Source organism: Symphodus melops (assembly GCF_947650265.1).
Source record: "Symphodus melops genome assembly, chromosome: 17".
Taxonomy (NCBI): domain Eukaryota; kingdom Metazoa; phylum Chordata; class Actinopteri; order Labriformes; family Labridae; genus Symphodus; species Symphodus melops.
In genome coordinates this window covers 16674841-16694746 of record NC_136707.1, presented here as the reverse complement: position 1 = coordinate 16694746, position 19906 = coordinate 16674841, and the positions used below count along the sequence as shown (strand labels likewise).

The window sequence follows — 19906 nt, the reverse complement described above, 5'->3', positions numbered from 1 at the left end:
CGCCACCTCTGTGCCAGGCCGCCGCGCTCTGCAGTCACAGGCACTCACAGAGTCGTCCATCACCGGAGCAGCGGCAGGACACAGAGGAAGCCAGCCTCTCCGTTTCCCCCCCCCCATGTCTCACCAGCCCAATCTCATCCGTCTGTTGCGCCATGCACTGCTGCACTCTGGGATTGCGTGATCAGGTTGTTGCAGTAGCAGCAACAGGTGATGTCACACAGCAGCCAAAATGCTGCAGTCTCTGAGGGGGGGGGGGGGGGAGAGAGCTGTGTCAAATTGGTGAACTCACTGGTGAGACTGCAATTCAGTGTGAATGCAGGTTCCCCTCCGCACAGTGTGGGAAGAGATATTCCCATACCATTTTTGCCTTCTCTAATTCCTTTTCATCCCACAGACTTGAGAATCGGATGACACAGAGCACAAGTCAGGACCAGGGAGATAAAAGTACATACATTTATTATTTAAAAGCTTCTGATAAGATTGCTTTCATTGCACGTCCTGGCCAGATTTGTTTTTTTCTATTCCAACACCTATTTGATGACCTGGACTTTAGTATTGGCCGAGTAGCTCTCTAGTGCCAGTGCAAGGAGCAATATATCCATCATAGTGGAGAAGAACGCTAGATTTGACTACCAATGACCTCTCCGCTACCACTGTTGTTTGTTTTCTTGCAGGCATGTTCACGGCTTACTATGCGGCTTCCAGAAAGGATATTAAGACCAAAACAAATGCGCTCTTCAGACGAACCTCCGTTATCCCTCCTCTCCCCCCTCTCCTCCTATGTCCTCCCTTCCCACACCACCTAGCTTCTTGTTTCACTCGCAGGGTTCTGTAAGGCAGAAACAGAAGCTACTAAACATCAGGAAACAGGATTCTGTGGTTAACATAAAGTCATGTAATGTGTCTAAAAGTTGATTCTGCTGTTATGTTTGTCTATTCAGGGCTATAAAACGTCTTTCCTTCAGTCCGATCTCCAAAGGTTGCAGCTTTGTGACAAACCTCTGTTATCATGTCTGTGGACACGGCTTCCCTGAGCAGGAAGGGGCCGTCTCTATTTCCCGTGGAGGCGGCGATTACGGTTGGGGAGGGAGGGCTTCACTTGAACGTGTTCGAGCCTCTGAGTGAAACAGAAGACAAGAAGGAAGGAAGCGCTGCCCCGTCCATGTGAACACAGAGCCGAGAACAACAAACACAGAGGGAGTTTTCTTTTTTCAGGAAGTGATTAACACATGGTCAAATAACTTTTGCTACTTAAATATTCGGAATGTCACACATTAAACCTTTAAATACTGGTATCAGATGGATGTATTTAGATTTTTAATACATACATAGCCGTATTAGAAGAGCAAACAACAACTGTGATCTGGGCTCAGTATGAATCCTACCCTTAAAACTTTGAGTAATTAGAAACTATCAAACTCTCCTGTGAACAGATTAAAGGTTTCAAACAGTAGCTGGTGGCCGTCACAAATAAGACCACTTCTGCAGGCTAGTTCAGACAGACAACCAGGACTAAACTGATTTCACACTTGACGTGAGTCATTATTTACATTCACATGACAACACACCCCTCAAGCTGTTGGTCTTTCGAGACAAGATTTCCGATCGCTCGCTCTATAGCTTCTGACCTGCATCATTACTGCGCTCTTGATTTCAGCACCATCCACACGCCAGCATCCACCCGCCATTTTTTCGTGCGAGTCGTCCGTCTGAATTTTAGCAACGTGTAAAGAAGAAGAAATGTGTGTCTTTTTGGTGGGGCTGAAACATGGAGTGCTGCATGGTATGATATAGTTGCTAATACCTCATACATCATTTTAGGCTGTAGATTCTATGTCAGAATTGGTGTTGATATTAGAAAAACCTAAATGTAAATGGACACTAAGATAAGCAAAGAGTAAGTTCTATCTGTAGACGAGAGACTTAGATATTGTGTCTACTTGGTCTGAATGGAATAAGGAAACTTTCAATATCAGCGATAATGCGTTGTCTTACAAATACTGATAACTATAAATGAACAAAGGAGCGCTGATAGCTGAACGGTGACGTCATGTGCTCCATATACAGAGGCTTTAGTCCTCATCGCAATGACTGCGGGTTTGAATCCAACCTCAGCTCTTTGCTGCATGTCGTCCTCCCCACTATCTCTTCTGATCATTTCCTCTCTCTCTCTCTCTCTCTCTCTCTCTTCAACTGTCCTGTCCAAAAGAAAAAAAGAAATAGGCCATCGAAATGACTTGTAAAATATGACAATAAATAAATACATGGATGTCCGCACAATGGATATCACACGACAGGTCCTTCATTAGTCTGCATGTTTTTGGTTGATAACTGTCCAGTGTTTGAAACTATTCCAAACAGCAGTTGGTTTTTTGTTTGTTTTTTTATACACATTTTTCTCGACCATGATTTCTAGTTCTTGTCTCTTTAGTTCTATCTATGGCGCTGCTTATCTCACAGTTGCATTCAAAGTAACATCTTCTTATCCGAGGCTAGCTGGCAGCTCACTGGAGCTTCATCTGATTGGTCGAATCACTGCACTCCGAGTTACAACGCACAGCATTGGAGGAAGTAGTTGGCATTGGGTCCATCGCTCATGTTCATATTGCAATGACAATGTAAATGGGATTTATTGTGCTGCATTTCTCTCCACGTAGAAAAGCACAGAGACACACAAAACAAATCTGTGATGAATATCGACTTCCCACAAAATATGAGAACTACTGACTTCCAGGGCAGGTCAACAGAGAGAGAAGGAGAGCAGGTGTAATGAAGGTTTCTTCCTCGCCGTGTTTGAGGACGATTCATTTGTTTGTTTTTCTTGCCTTCGTTTATTTGTGTCTGAAGTGACCTTAGGCAAAGACGAGAGTAGGAGGACATTAGCGAACCAGAGAGCATCGTTACAGCAATTACTTGGAAACCACAAGGCCACGGGGAGCAATTATGTGCTTTGTGTTTCCAATCCTGCATAAGGGACACAATGGGGGGAAATATGAAGAAGAAAAGCAGCCATTGAACGAATGGAACTGTATGCAATAAGGGGGCGAAAGAAACAGAAACAGCAGAAGAATGAATGGAAGGAAGGAAGGAAGGAAGGAAGGAAGGAAGGGGGAAAAGAGCGAAAGAAAGGGAGAGCAAAAGAGAGAATGCAAAGAAAAAGAGAGAGAGAGAGAGAGAGAGAGAGAGAGAGGGAGAGAGAGAAGGGGTGAAATATCAGCAGACGAGGGGTTTAGGTGTCAGGATTGTGAGAGGAGAGCAGGAAAGAAGAGGGATTCCAGTGGTAGTGAAGTGGACTCATAAGTGTAATTGAGTGAACACTAGTGAGGAAAAGTGGAAAAACAAAATAGCCGATAGCTCTTCTCGAGTCCTCGGAGTGGGCTTTTTTTTCTGCCACATTGATAACTTGGGTTTCTAATACAGAGACTCAAACCTCTGAGGCATACATTCCTAATGGCTGTGTGTGCCCGCAGTCTCGGCCCACACTGCCAGATGTGAGCGCGGAAGTGCTGGATCGGCGACACAGCCAGGCTGAGTCTGGGGCTGGTATGATAAGAGCGAGGTGGAGGAGGTCACCGAGCTCGCTGTATTGAGACATAACCGCCGGTCAATTCAATTTCCTTAAGGACACAGGAGTCCAACCGTAATCAGAACATTTCATATCACTGCCAGGCTCCTCTTGCCCTTTTTCCTATCTCATCGGTGGAGAAAGGTGGAGGAGGGAGAGCGCTGAAAGCATGAGGAAAAAGAGAGCTAGAGTGTCGGGTGGCAGTCGTCAGCGGGGGAGGGAGGGAAGCTGCAGGTTACCAAGACGTGTCGGGAAAATCTTAATTTCCTGACAGTGTTGTTGTAACGGGTGATTAAGCTCCAGCTGATCTCAAGAGAAAAAGGAAGGGAGGAACATCAGAGAAGAACATCACAAACAGATCCAGTCAAAACGTAGTGTTCAGACAAACAGGCTAGCACTGGTGGGATGTCGAGTTCTGTAAAAGAGACGAATCAGCCCCCCCCCCCCCCCGCTTCAATTATTCATGTCAGTGTGAGTTTGACTTTCAAAAAGAGAGTAGGAGCTGTACACATTCAGGGCCACCGAGAGGATCAAAAAGAAATACACCATGCCCACTGCAACAGAGGCACCAGCGACAAAGACCACCTTCTGAATGGGGAGAGAGAGGAGGAAAGACGAAGGATGCGATCGAAGAAAAAACTGACTCAAGATCCTGGGACGGCGCCTGTGGACACCCACGGACCGAGAACTAAATAAAACATTCAAAGTTGGCGTCCCCTGCCTACGTAGAGCAAACATAGTCAGGATGGAGCCTGCTTTTGGAAACTCCTAATTTTAGACTTTCTTCACTGGAAACACAGGCGAAAAGTCGGAAGAGAACACCAACCTTTTGCGGTCACCTGATCCGTGTAATGATCCTTTAGATGGGATCTCTATTAGGGCTGCCATTAGGACTCAATTAAGATAAAGCTCCAGCTGCAGTGGTGCAAAGCGAGGGGAACAGATTGGAATGATGACAATTCTGTTTCTTCACTCTTGTTTTAAACAGGCACTGACTGAACAATAATGGAAACAGGTTTGGGGGTTTTTTTTGCCTGTTGTTTGATTCTTTTTGTGTTACTAGTTGGGAAAGTAGTTTGAAAATTAATTCATTTTTGTTGCTGTAGTGTACATTACATCTTAAATTATATTTTAAGGGCGTGGCCTTTCAAATGAAATGGGAAACAGTCTTTAGCTTATAGAGCGCTTTACCAGTCTTCTGACTACTAAAGTGATCTTGTCACACCTATATTCACACGCTGATGATAGCAGAGGTTGCTGCAGAAAGCGAACATCAGATGTAGCTATTCCTATTTAGACACGAGCACACACCGCGAACGAAGAAGCGGGAGGGTTAAGAGTCTTGCTCAAGGTCACAACGTACACGTGGCTGCGCTCTACCAACCGAGCCACAGCAGCCCACAGACTCCGAGATAGTGCTCAGACAAACCTTTCTGTGACAAACTGAGCCTCATGAATGATCCAACAGTATTCATCTTTCCTGAAGTTTACTAGAAGCCCAATATAAAGAAGTCCCCTCCCCTCCAAAAGAAACTGATCCTGTGATTGGAGCAGTTAAAAACACTGAATAAAGAGCGTCGTCTAGAAGCGTCTCTTTTGGCAGCCATTAGCACGTGCTAAGCTAACTTCCGGCTTGTTTGTAGGTAGAGCTGAAACGATTCCTCGAATAACTCGAATAATTCGATTACAAAAATTCATCGAGGAATTTTCGCTGCCTCGAGGCTTCGTTAAGTTTTTTTTTTTGCGTCATCAAAACTTTGGTATGAGTATAAAACACGTTTAATGTAGCTGCAGCTACCTGCTCCTCTCTCTTACACACAGACACTTCAACACACACACGCGAGCGCGGCGCGCCCCTTTTAACTTTTAGTCAGCACACAGTTGATCCGTGATCCATACGACCCAGTCGGGAACACGTGATCCGGTCAAACGGTCGGCTTTTCTCCGTTCACTCTCTCCGTGTTTGCAGCTAACATAACGATAGCAGCGTCCTCTCACAGTCTCTGTCATAGACATACTGTATGTCTATGGTCTCTGTAGTCTGTGAGCGTGCTGAATGCACGCGCTGCAGGAGCAGACAGAGAAACACCTTAATTAAGCAAAAGTATGATTTATTCGATTACTCGATTAATCGACGGGATATTCGATAGAATACTCGATTACTAAAATATTCGATAGCTGCAGCTCTATTTGTAGGTGAGGAATCCTTCAGTTTTGTTTGTCACAAGGTTCTAGTTTATCATGAGCCCACCTCATCGATGAAAAATTCAATTGTGTTTATGAAAAAAAAAAACAACACTATAAAATCTGTGTCTTTGTGACACGCACCCTCGAGGCTTCCGGGGGCTGAGGGATGAGCTGCTGCTGCTTTAGCTGAACATGTTTTCTCTTTCAAGATATGGTGACTGAAATCCTTCATCCACGGCAGTCACAGTTCAAATGTAGAGTCGGACGTCTTTAAAAAATATCAGTTCAATTCATCAGCTGTTGGCTGAATATGTGTTAAAGCCAGACAGTCTGAGATTATGGAGACAGGAGGACATGAAACTTCTGAAGGCCGGTATACAAGTTGTGTTGTTAGACAAAGAATACATAGTCAAAGGTTCTGATTTAACAGCCAAATCTTAGTCCTCTGCATAATTACGGAGTCCGCCATAGCCCCGACTTAAACCACAAGTCCAACTGGTAAATATTCCGGGGAAAGGTACAAACTTTTGTGCCCTTATCCGAAGGATGCTGCTGCCCTGGTCATTTGTTCGTTCATGAATTATGCAGTAATGGCTAATTCTGTTGTTGGTGAATCAATAGCTGGTGAGACTTTGTCAGATAGCAAAGACGTGAAAGCTCAAACAAGTAAGTGGCTGAACTGAAAGTTCTAATAAAGAAACCAGATGCTGAGCGAATGTAAACAACTTTCAAGTTTCTGCAGCAAATTCGCCAGCACTGAAAACTGCAAAGAGCAGGATGAAGAGGTTTGATGAGCAGCTGAAAAGAAGAAGGGTGACTGATGAAATGATTACAGGGTTTAGATGTAAAAAAAAAAAAAAAAAACAGGGGATGTATGGGATCCAAATCAAAGGCCTTGGAACCAAATCAAAACATAGTATGTCTGCTAATTTTTCTGGATTCAAAGACTCACTCTCTGGCAGTGGAAATCAGTGGTTCACCACCACGTGTCCTTAATCTCTACAGACAGGAAAATAGGAGATGGACATTTATAGTGAGAAACTACATATTTAATTTGGACGAAGACGACAGAGGGAGGGTCACTGTCAGACAGTGTAACTTGTAACAGTTTCCATTAGCCTACAGTTCAAAACTGACAACAAAAACACTGCCCAGGCGTCTGCAGAACTCCAAACGGCCATGATTATTTAGCACAGAGTGTTCCCAGAGAGCGATGAGAACATCTCTACAGTGTCACTCTGAAGAGAATCTCTGGAGCTTTTTAAGCAGACTTCAACAGCAACAACTCGACAACCTTGTAGAAGCAAACATGTTGTACAAGGTTGTTTTTTTTTTTATCTTCCTACCTTTCACCCAAATACCCCCCCCCCCCCCCCCCCCCCCCCCCCACCCTTCCCACTCTCCTTGTCATCTTCTCCGTTATTTGTGACTCCCAGAACCAAATTCCTGGCCAGCTCTCTGACTGAGTGCCTTATTTGCTCTATAATGTTGTCAGAAATGCAGCAGACTTTTTATGGGTCAGCGCTTTTAGGCTGAACTTGTGTCTCGCTGCCTGACAGAAGGAGAGAAGGGGAGAAAGAAAAAAAAAAAAAAAGGACCAAATGGGAAGTAGGGAGAGAAATGGGGCACTTTGATGCCCAACAGGAGTGAAGAAAAAAGAAACATGAGGAATTGTTGAGGGGAAGAGAAGACCTGTCGCTCTAAGGTCTGTACAAACTTAGAGAGGGAAAAAGACAGCCAGTAGAAGAGCACTCTTCGACATCCACAGCAGGTTCCCAACTTACTTACGTACAACCCTCCACTGCACCAAAACGCAGAGACTGACAGTGGCTGACGGGATCCACAGCAGGAGGCGGAGCAGAGGAGCGCAAGGCACTCGCTCACTGTGCATATGTCTTCCATGTGCACATCCAAGCATGAAATATATTTTACAGCTGCTGCCGTGACTACAGCAGTCTGCACATGTGATGTTTAATTAAAGGACTGCTGTCATTAAGAGACAATTTGCAGTCTCGTTTGACGACGTTCTACAGATATGCTGTGGCATCTTGTGACTTATTTTTTTTTAATGTCAGTGCATGTTAAGGAACCATAAGCGGCGTGAGATCTATGAACATTTCAAAAGTGCTCTTTATGTAAAATGCAATGAGTGTATGCACACATCCACATGAGACAGGAAATACAAGCATCCATATGAGTGATTTGCAAAGTGAAAAGTGAATGAGGCGCTCTCATGATGAGTGAGAGATTGGGGTCATCCTGCATCCTGATCTTTGTTCCAGATGGAGGTCTTTTCAAAAAGCTGTCGCTTCATAAAGCAAAACAAGCCATTTAATTACCTCTCTATTGCCCACACATTTCAAAAGGAGGTGACATTATTGGGACAAGTGTTGCTGAAAACAACGACTGTCTTGAATAATCAAATAAAGACCAATGAGGTGAAGAAAAACAATCTTGTTTTTGATCTCTAAATATCATCATTCATCATTAATGGAGGAGCATTTCGAACAGATTGCACACTGCAACAATTTAAAAGCCATTTAGATAACTCAGAGAAAGTGGACGGCATATGGACCGGGCCAGAAACGTGGGAGTGGATGTGAAATATTTCTTTTGAACTTTTTTTCTGAATCCAAGCTGAGGACAAATTTTGTTGCCGGAGGGAACGCAAAGGTTCAACTGAAAATGAGGTGCTCTGTTGGATTTTTTTTTTTTTTGCAGAAATTATTTAAATGCTGTTTCTTACCCAGTGCTTAAAGCTTTAGCCCACCACTCAACTAGCAGAAACTTAGCCCACCATCACAGTGAATGCTATAGGAGTCCACCACTGCAAACTCGCATCTCTAATTATAGACTGAGCTTTAATTAACATGGCCTCTTTAGTTAGGTTTTGTCCTACTTTCCGCACATATAATACAGCATTATATAAGTATGCAGAAATACACACATCCTGATAAGGCAGAGAATATAAGATATAAATAAATATAGCTGCTGCTACTGTAAAGAGTGAACTGTCCTTACATTTTATTAACTTCCCAGCTGTCCAGGTCTTGTTGTGCACCTCAGGTCAGTCCAACATTATCCGGTAATACACGCCAAGAAAATACAATCTCTTTCAAAGAGAGAACACAGCATTAGAAGTCTCACCTACAGTTTTTATTTCATTTGAAATAACTTATAATTAGGGGTGGGACTTGATAACATTTTAACTAATTAACTCAGGGTTTTCTAATTAATCAAGCAAAATTAATCGCATTTTAAGTGCATCACAATATTTGCCCTAAAAAAGCAACACTTCTCAATGTAAATGGATTTTGGCGGATGAATGAGTGCAATGCATGCAATTTTACTTGCTTCTCAGTTCCATAAAGCTGTTGGAGCTTGTTTGAAATTGTTTTTCTGCACAGCAGCTGGAAAGTTGGATCACACATAGCAATCTGTATCACATTTTCTAACCCCTTATCTTCTACCACTAATAGTGGTCCACAGTCCAGAGCAATCCATTTAGCGAGTGAATTTATAAGTTTATTAGACGTTGAATTACTAATTTTGGTTCTGAAGACAGTCATTTGGTCGAGTTTAGGCTGCAAACGCTTCTTGTTTGTACTTGAGGCGAAGCTAGCGCAAAGCTTGCGAAAAGCTAGCACAAAGCGAGCGATAAGCTAGCATGTAGCAATGACAAACAGTTCCGCGCTACTTATGAGGCAAACTGTAATCAAATGCATTAAAAAAAGTGAACTCATTATTTTCTTGTAATTAATTAATTAATTGTAATTAGTGAGTTAAAGTCCCACCCCTACTTTTAATGTATTTGAAAGAATGATCAACTTAGAAGAAGAGGAAATTGTAAAGCTGTGTCTGAGCATGGTCATAGTGCACACATTGTATTCCACAATACAGTGTGAAAGGTGTACAGGCGATGGTCACTATCCAAGCAATGTAAGCCATCATCATCTTACGTGGTCTTAAGATGGATGAGGAGCGAGCAGCGTGAACACAGAAACCATAGCCCTTTGGTCCATTTTAGTGCCAAATGAGTGCGCCATTATATTCCACTCTACATAGGGAGGAGGGAATATTTGTGTGATTTTGGACCCAACCCAACAGATCAATAAGTGTTACAAGTAAGGTCATATAATACACAAGTCCAGGTGAATTTAACTGAATGGGAGGGGGGTTAGCCTTGTACTTAGTGCACAAAATCGAATGTTCAGAGGCTATGGTCCTCCAAGTGGGCAGCCCAGGTTCAAGTCCTGCATGTCGTTCCAATCCCAGCTCTTTCTATCCCTGATTTCTGACTCTAGCCACCATCCTATCTCTAAAATAAAAGCATTACAAAGCCCAAAAATAAATCTTGAAAAAAAACAAACGGGGAAAAAAAACACAACTGAGCTTCACTTAAAATGACTCATTGGGCCACAAAACCCAACCAAACGTATTACTTAGAATTAACAGTCTCCTATTTCCCCATAGTGAAAACTCATATTTTTTTCCAAGTCAGTCGAGCCAACACTTCTGATCTAGTTTTCAAGCAATCTTTGTGAAAAACAAAACAAGACATCTATGCCTATAATTAGTCTCTCTCAGTTCTAAGGCAGTGGACTGCCACACTTTCACTGAAACAATTTGTGCCAGCATCAGCTGTGATGTCAACAGGGAAAAGTGAGACAAATTAGCAGCAATACTCCCCACAACTCGTAGTGACTTATGTGGATGTGTTATGATCAAACTTTTACTTAATCTCACCTTAACATGTAATCAATGTGCTCCAAAAGTGTCAACAAGATGATTTGGCAGGCTGTCGTTTGTTGTTGTGGAACTGAGGCTCATTTGAATTCCAATTTGGCGTGGAGGCAATAATATGGAAGGAGGGAGGGAGAAATGCAAGGTAGTGAAGGGCGAGGCAGCAACGAGTCCAATCACTCATAGATGAGAGTCATTTGTCTCAGTCTAAGGGGCACTCATTCAATTATTCTTTAACTGTTTGCTTTGATGCTGAGCAAGTATCGATTTGTTTCTCGTTATACCATATCAAGAGAGCAGACCAGGACAATGAATAAAATGTTCCCTCAAGAAAAGAAAGGAGTAGAAACACTCCTTAGAATACGAGAACACAAAGATTGATGGTGGAGGGTCATGTATGCGCTCCTTCATAACTGCTCAATTCTTTTGGTGAAAGCCAAAGTACATTTACTACGGTACATAACATTTCAAGTCGTGGTAAATCCAGCTGGTTTAACAGGAAAATAAGAATCCAAGAAAGACACACTGCTGTGATTCTATCAAAGCCCGAATGTAGAAGAGATTGTGTCAAGACAAAGAAAAAAACAAACCCTTTTTAGATTTCACACAAAAGCAGTCATATTGGGATCCGGGAATATCGGCTTTTGTCCTCTCAGTCTGTAGTGAGAATAATAGGAACAAATTTCAGGTAAACACAGGATGAATAGCAACAAAAAGGATTTTGGCTCCCTGGAGCTGGCAAAGCAGGGCTGCTACAACGTTTGTCCTCGAGGACGAGGAGGAAACAGAGTATTTCTTTCTCTGCAGAAGTGAGGTATGCCATCACAGAGGCTGGGGATAGAGTGAACTATAAGTCATATGCGACCTCTAATGGGTGTTTAGAGGGTGTAAGATGCAAGTTTGTACTTGTGAAAAACAGTTTTGTGTTCCTGTGTGTCCATGGGTGTCTATGGGGAGTGGCGGTGGGGTACGTATTTAGGAAGTAGGCTTTTCATTTGGGAGGGGGGGGGAATATTAAGAGCCAGCAGAAAAGAGGTGCTTTAAATTGTTAATACTGAATGCCAGCTAAATGCTGACTCATGCAAGCCACAATTACATCCAAAAAAAGGCCTGGCATCCGGATTGTGACAGAGCTGCTGCTGCTTTTTAAACCTAAAAACCCTAAACACTTAAAAACGTCCCTTTAACTGTGAAATGTCAGGTCCCACGTAACGCACTGCGTGTGAAACTCGCCATAAATTAGATTCGATCTGAATGTTATGCGACTGTCAGATTCAACATCGTCTTCTTCTACGGCTGAATCGTTCACAGCTGGGTTATTATCTTGTGTTGGTAAGTTGAACATGTGTGCCTGTAGATAACAATTAGCATAGGTAACCACCCATTTATGCCCATAAAAGGGCAGGAGTGCAGGGGCCTGCTTAACCACATGAACGCATGCTGGTAGAAAAAGAAAAGAAAGGTTGTGGAGATCGTGGCGCACTGGAATGTAAATGTTAATATTATACACCTGCAGGGTGTGAGCTTCTTGAGCACCGGGCGTTTAGTTCTAAAATAATATACTAGCAAATGCTACTGAGCGACTTCTTAGCTTAGCATTTAGCTTTGAGAACCAAGAGAAACAGCTCAGCTAACATGGCATGTGTTCGTTTATTTTACTGAGGTGGTAAGTGGAAGTAGTGGAAGAAGAATTCAGTGACCACAGGATGGTTAGTTTTCAGATGGTGGAGTTGCTTGCGATGTGGTGGTGTGCAGAGACGGGCAGATTTCAACATGATCCACTACGCCCTGACAATTATGAAACATGATAGAAACAGGAAGTGACCAGTTTTTCATATTTTGTTTTTCTACACTGACGCATGTTTACTTTCTACGAAGAGCTTTGTGAATACTTAATGAGATTCTCATCTAGCACACGCAGGAACAAAGGGACCCACTTCAAACATTTCAGCCGGAGTGGTTGTTTAGGCGGACATGCTTTGTTTCCTCTTAATTGCTTCTTAAGTTTGTGCAATTGTCTGATGCTTTAAAAAAATATAAAGTCTCACAAAGACCTCTGTGCTTCTCATTAAAAAAAGGCATTAATTTACAGATGTGTGTGCAATTTGGGACAGATTCTTCGGCAGCACCTTGAGGGAATGCTTGCGTTTCAGATTTGTTTCTATAACGGTACAATAGCTGCCGGGGAACAAAAAAAAAGCATGCACGTGTGAAAACAAACAAATAAACATTCCTGCACTGTTTCAAATTGTCAACAGCAGTTTAAAAAAAAAAATCTAATTTAGCAACAGCTTCAAGCAACACATAAGAGGCTTTCGGAGGAGAACATGAAGTTAAAATAGTGGGATGAGGTGTTGGCAGAATAATAGCTCGAGCTGAGGTTTAGAACTGTTTCTAAGTTCAGAGCTGACTGGATGAAAATATAGATTTAATATGGAACCACTTTTGTCCAGGTGATTTAAACACAATAAAACCCAAGGTAAGAATTCTTGAGTCGGAGTACAGTGCCAACACAACAACAGTGCATGATAAGTCAGGCTGTAAAATTGGGCGACAGTCTCCACACATTGTCCGCGTGGCCTGATAAGCAGGCTGAGAGCAGACACCTAAGATGGAGAGGAATGTAATCGCATGAATGAGACAAATCTGAAAATAAAACTCATTTCTTCCCTCCTGGCATTGTGCTTTGTCTGCAAAAATGAGGATTTGCGGCGACTTCTCAGACACTCAGGGCCACTGGTGAGCGAATGGAGTTATTATGCACATCACAATAGCCGGTACACACACACACACACACACACACACACACACACACACACACACACACACACACACACACACACACACACACACACACACACACACACACACACACACACACACACACACACACACACACACACACACACACACACACACTAGCTCAGAGGCCCCTTTTTTTCTGCACTCTCTCACCCATTGCTATTCAGCGTCTCCTCTCGTCTGGTCCTTTATGAGTCCCCGAGCAGCGCTTGGGCTGTGTGTGGCCAACAGAAGTACAAGTCTGCTTAACAGCCCCTGCATATTCAGAAGAGCCATAATAAAAAGCAAAAAGCAGTCAACAACGGTCGGGCAAATCTGACATCAACACCTCCACTCGACTCAGTGACTCCAGACAGGAGGGGGGAGCTGGGGGAAAACCAGCTGGCTGATAGCCTGCGCGCTAAGGGACTCTTGTAAAAACTGCTGTTCAAAGTGGTGCTGAATTAAGCAGATAATATAACAAAAATCCTGTAAATGACTGCTGGACATTCTTATAGGACACGTTTTTTTCTTTCATTTTTCTGTTTGTTTCATTTCTCTTCCAGTTGGTGGCTGCGTTCTTTAAGAAGTCACGTCCAAATGAGGAGCAGAGATCTGAAATTTTGCTTCGGATAGGTAATCGATTGAACAACAGACGCGTGTTCATTTATGTAAAGAAAACACAGCAACAGCTGGAAAAGAAAAAAAGAGTTAGAGAGTTTTAAAGTTTCTAAAGCAAGGACAATTCCATGAACACAATACAGACACACCTGACTATTCTCTGGAAGAACTTGTCAGCAGGGAATTCAAATCTATAATTTGAAACATTTTCATTTCAATGTAAGTTACATATTGGCTGTGAGCGTGTTCTGTCAATGGTAAATGGGCCTGTGGAGTACTTCTCTATTTTATTGACTGCTCAAAGAACTTTTACACTGCAGGTCACGCCTACACATTCACACACTACACATTCAACAGAGGTTGCTGTCAAGTGACCAGCAGAAGTAACTCATGAATTCAATGATGCACATGCACATCACCGACGAAGCAGCAGGAGCAATTCTGGGTTAAGTGTCTTGCCCAAGGACACATCGAGCATGTTGCTGCGGGAGCTGGGGATCGAACCCCCAACCTTCTAGTTAACAGAAAACCTGAGCCACAGCTGCCTGGAAGTTCAAGGTTTAAATGAAAACCCCATAACAACCTTTATACTGTGTTTTTTTGTCTTTATGTGAAAAGACAGCTTAAATAAGCTTTTGGGATGAGAGTGTGTGTGTGTGTGTGTGTGTGTGTGGGGGGGGGGGGGGGGTGACACAGCAAAAAGCCAAGGTTGGATTCAAACCCGTAGCTGCTGCAATAAGGACTGCAGCCTCAGTATGTAGCTGCTAGGCTATCGGTGGCCAATAAGATCCTCTGAAGAAAAGTGCTGATGCGTTTTATATTTTTGATCTATGAAATGATGCTGCTCGCAGCTTTTTCTAATGCAAAGCCTTTCAGTGTGTGTGCTACTATACACACGAGTGGCATAATAACAGAAAGATGAAAAGGGCAATCCCATTACATTTTTAATAACTTTCTATAAAATATATATATAGTTATTTTTGAAATATATTATACATTGAAGGAGTCCTAAAGACGTAAAGGTCTTTAAAGAAAGCTGCGGAAGAACAGGACTCTCACCAACTGATACTATCTTGCTCATGCATTAAAAATAATTTAGAGGAGGGCGACCGGCTTAGTCAACCGACTGCAAAAAGCAGTGAAGTAACTGAAGGCATGAAGATATGCATTTGCATACACGGGTTTATGGATTAATTTATGTGACAATCAGGAGATACACGCAGCAGAAGGTTGTTTAATTAATGTCAAGAGCTTTTTCACATGAACCGCAATCATTTAAAGAATTTCAGTCCCACCATTAAGAAAGCAGCTCTAGCACTCAAGGGTTTTAAGAGACCCCCCCCCCCCCCACTGGTGAGCGAATGGAGTTATTATGCACATCACAATAGCCGACACACACACACACACACACACACACACACACACACACACACACACACACACACACACACACACACACACACACACACACACACACACACACACACACACACACACACACACACACACACACACACACACACACACACACACACACACACACACACCAGGTAAACTGTGGATGCATGAGCACAGGCGAGAAGCATCACCACAGTTTGTGAAGTGGTAGGAGAAAGCATTACAATGGGAGCGCAACACTAAGTGTGTTTTTATGAAAGATGCTAATGGACTCAATATGTGGAGTATTTAAGCGGCCTTGATGAGAGCTATGCAGGTTTAGACATGGATCATTGCCATGTTTTTTCTTCTCTCTTCTGTTCTTCCTTTATGGCCTTAAGATATTGCCTTGAGTTATGTTGGCAAACTAACTGCAGCATAGCCGAAACTGAGTTGTGTGTATGCCATGCGAGAAAAAAAAAGAAGTCCTTCCCTGGTTGACACCATATGATGGACCTAATTGGAAACACAAACAGACAGGCGTGTTTAATTTCCTCGCAATAACAGAAAATTGAATATGGTAGATAAACACTGACAAGGCTTTTCATCAGCAGTAAGTGCTGATGATAAAACATCAGATACAGTAAAATCCTTAACCCTCACTGTACGCAGCGGAGGGAGGCAGAGAAGGCTGCTCACACATTGACGCTAAATTGAGTTCAATGTTTTCTTGAAAAAAAAAAAAAAGGAGTAATGGTTCTTTGGGGCGTCAACAACTGTAAATACAAGGCTGGCCTGACGTTTATAAATCAATTAGATCTAAAAAGGTCGATTTCAAAGTAAATAACTGTAAATTAAACAGCTTCAAGCATTAGTCGAAAAGACAGAGGAGGGCATTTTATTGTCATTTTAAGGAAATGTACACAAAACCAAGCTACTACATTTATTGACTAACAGTCCCTAATGCAAACGTGTAAAAACAAAAAAAGATCAAAAGCCTTTTGATGCCTCTAAATAATGCAATCATTCACTTTCACACTGAAAATATAGGAGAAATGACCTACTGAAAATATATTTTTATTAAAAGTTAAGTTCTGTCTGATTTAAAGAGTACGGTAATCATATTTACCTGTAATCAATATAAAACATCAGTACATTAATGGTTTCACATGTTTGTTTTTTTACCATAGCCAGTGACAAGGTTAAGGTCACGGCAAAACAAACAGACAAAACTTTGCTTTTCTAATTCAGAAGAAAAGGATACCTGTATACCAGATCATTACATTTCATTTTCAAATAGGTTTTTTTAAGCATCTGTTTGCATTGTCACTCACATATAACGGTTTTTAGCCTACCATGAGCCCAAATGGTAGATGTTAGCAAGAAGTAGTTTAATCCAGCATCCTATAAGATGACATAAGAATCACATTTTGCTCCAGTAACACTCTGTTTTCAAAAAAAAAAACCTTCACAATGACCTCTTGGTTTTCTTTGCCTGGCCTGTGTCGGCAAATGTCCGTATACGCAAGTCCAGTGCTGCAGCTGGATGTCTCCTTGCATTGCATCTTCTCTTAGGTCACTCTTCCCTTGACCCAGGATTTGTTTTCTGCCCCACTGAAGGCCATCTTGACCCTTTTGTCCAAACAAGATACAACATGTAGCCGTTCCTGAGTAGCATTACATTTATTATATCTTATGAATGTAGTTCAGTGTCTTTCTTCAAAGTCTTGGTGCGGTCTGTGTCTTTCTCTGGCATCCCCATCATCGCAGTTGTTGACGAGGTTTAGTACCGCCTTCACATAGGAGACCCCGGATGTAGTCGTCTAATGAAAGGGTATTTGTGATCCCAGCAAAAGTCTTGTATTCCTTTGTTGAGGGTGTTTAGTGGTCTCTCAACCCATCTTGACAGCGCCCATGCATTTGCTTGAAGATTCCAGGATCTACTTTCTTTGCCATGTTGGAATTAGACACCTTCCTGTCCTTTGAGTTTGCTGCTCTAGTATCCTGCTGCTTATCACCTGTCTCAAACCCGATCTCCGTTTGTAGAACTTGCACCAACTTGAACATTTTTTGATCCATTTGGCACATTACTCTGCTCAGCCCTCTCGTTTAATTAACAGTAGTGTAGTGTTTAACTAATCTAGGACTAATGTCTAATCAACCACAGCAGAGGTGACTAATAACTTTAAACCTTCGGCCAACACAGTTTAGTCAGTCAGTCAGTCAGTCAGTCAGTCAGTCAGTCAGTCAGTCAGTCAGACAGAGAGACAGACAGACAGACAGACAGACAGACAGACAGACAGACAGACAGACAGACAGACAGACAGACAGACAGACAGACAGACAGACAGACAGACAGACACTTTATTGATCCCGAGGGAAATTCAATTTTTTTTCTTTTTTTTTTGATAGATCCTGTTGTACTGAGAGATCCGTTTCCTAAAGCTGAAAATGTAGATAGATGAAAGTGTTTCAGCTCCTGATGCAGACGACTGAGGAAGATGAATATTTATACAGGATCACACATGGAAGCACTTCACTATGCAGCTGAAAGACCCAAAACGCAACCGACCCGTTCTCCTCCTTTTTGCTGTTGAAACCGAAACAGCCCCTTCAATCAATTCTCAGCTAAAACCCAAACACATCACTTGCTCTTTCTCTCTGCTGTGTGCACATGGTGTGTCCTGCCCAGGCGTCAGAAGTGAGGAATACACTCACATTCACTCTGCCTTGAAAACATTCTTTGAAGAGGCCAAAAAGCGCCAATCCATCCATGAGTGTGTGAGTAAAAGTGAGTCCATGTGGTCTGTGGAAATTCACAGCTCGCAGTTTATCCTCAGACAAAAGCGCTGGGCAGAATGAAAGGGAAATTGGAGTGCTTACTGAAGCCGCTGAGAGGGCCCCTAGCAGAGGCACAAATTGCTTCCCTCCTCTTCACTCCACAGCCCTAACATGGCTGAAGCCATACATCAATTACCAGCCACCTCGACGGAACATCTCTGCCTACTTGCAGTACCTTTTTGTGGCTTCGCTGCCAAAATGAGCGCCGCGTGGCACTTCACATCATCGAAGTCGAGCAGGCAGCTCTGAGAAGGCAGGTGTATTAAAAAAAAAAAAAAAAAAAAAAATCTGCTGCCCATCCAAAGGAACTAAGTAGGTGTTGACAGGTGCCGGCGGCGTCACATGTCGCAGGGAAAAGGAAGCCAACAAAGGTCGCTGAAGCAAGAGTGTGACGCCGCCGACCGATTTCACATTGTGCCGCCAAACAGTGATGATTCGATTTTCTGAATTGTCAACGCTTAGGTTGCCAAGCAGTTTTTCTTTTCATTAAGGGAGGGAGAAAGCAGGCCGTTGATTTGAACAAGCGTTGTGCTCTTTACTCCAGACCCCCCCCCCCCCCCCCATTCCTCGTAACAACTTAGTTTTGGGCAGTCGTCCATCAGAGTCCGAGCGCTAAGTGAGAGAGAGCAAGAGAGCGAGAGAGAGAGAGAGAGAGAGAGAGAGAGAGAGAGAGAGAGAGAGGGAGCACAAGTGCAGCCATTTAGTACAGCTTGCTACATCCAAAGCCCTCATCTCTTGCCTGGTTGCCTGCCAGGCAAACCAGCAATCCTGAGGCACATGCTGGCCTGTCCTCTTCAGCTATTAAAAAAAAAAAAAAAAAAAAGAAGTCTGATGAGTACACCCCATTTCCATTTCATTCCAACTGCAAGCTACATCTGCATTGCCGCACCTTTGATTGAGCCCAAGCTGGGCAAAAGAAAGAGGCTTAGGATATTAAAAAGCTGTAGTGTATGTGAGACAGCAGGGAGTGTATAAGGAGGTGAATGATTGATGGCTCAGTGCACACACATTTATGCTAAGTTGGTTTCAATGTTTTCTCGAGGAAAAAAAAAAAAATGAAGTAATGGTTCTTTGGGCCTCTGGGTGACCGCACATCTTGTGCTCTCTGTATGTATCATGCGTCACTGCATACCCATGGATGAGCATGATAATGGAATAGTAGCATGTCTGGGGGTCCGACCAGAGGTGGGAGAGCGTAGAATATACGAACAGAAAAGCCAATTAGTGAATTCAGCAGTTGCTTGTTGAACCGGCACGGTGCAGAGGTCTCTGTTAAATTAAAACACAAATGTGAACTTGCCAAAAGGGGGCCAGAGTGCTTGTAAATCACATCACAGGCACTGGAAGCAATCAGACAGAAGACAAGGCGAACAGAAATATTTAAAAAGTTTGATAAAAAGGGAACAGAGAGTCTTCCTCAAGAGGCACCTACCACGCTTGCCTCGGGTTATGAAAGCATGGCACGATTAGGTTCTCACACAGCGGGATTTTTTTCTGATTCCTTCACTGGAGACTTTTGTTTAATTGCCGTACACATGGGAAATCATTCAGACCTTGGAAGATTAAGCAGGAACAGTGCTCTGAGATTCTGGAGACACACACGTTAAGTGCACAGGAATTCGTCAGGAAGTTCACCAGCATGGGAGGGCGCGAGTGCACACTTACCGTAAATTCCGGACTATAAGCCGCTACTTTTTTCTCACACTTCGAGCACTGCGGCTTCTACTCCGGTGCGGCTAATGCATGGATTTTTTATGGGGGACAATGAGCTTCTGCCGCAAAAACATTTGA

At 42.9% G+C, this 19906-nt stretch overlaps 1 long non-coding RNA gene across 1 annotated transcript in view; it reads right to left on the bottom strand.

Moving 5' to 3' along the window:
- Positions 1-1251: 1251 nt before the first annotated feature.
- The window catches only part of LOC306837938, a 39186-nt gene continuing 20531 nt past the window's right edge, over positions 1252-19906 (bottom strand). The window contains exon 4 of the long non-coding RNA XR_013781009.1: positions 1252-2198. This is a non-coding gene — a long non-coding RNA (uncharacterized lncRNA). The remainder of the gene's footprint in view (positions 2199-19906) is intronic.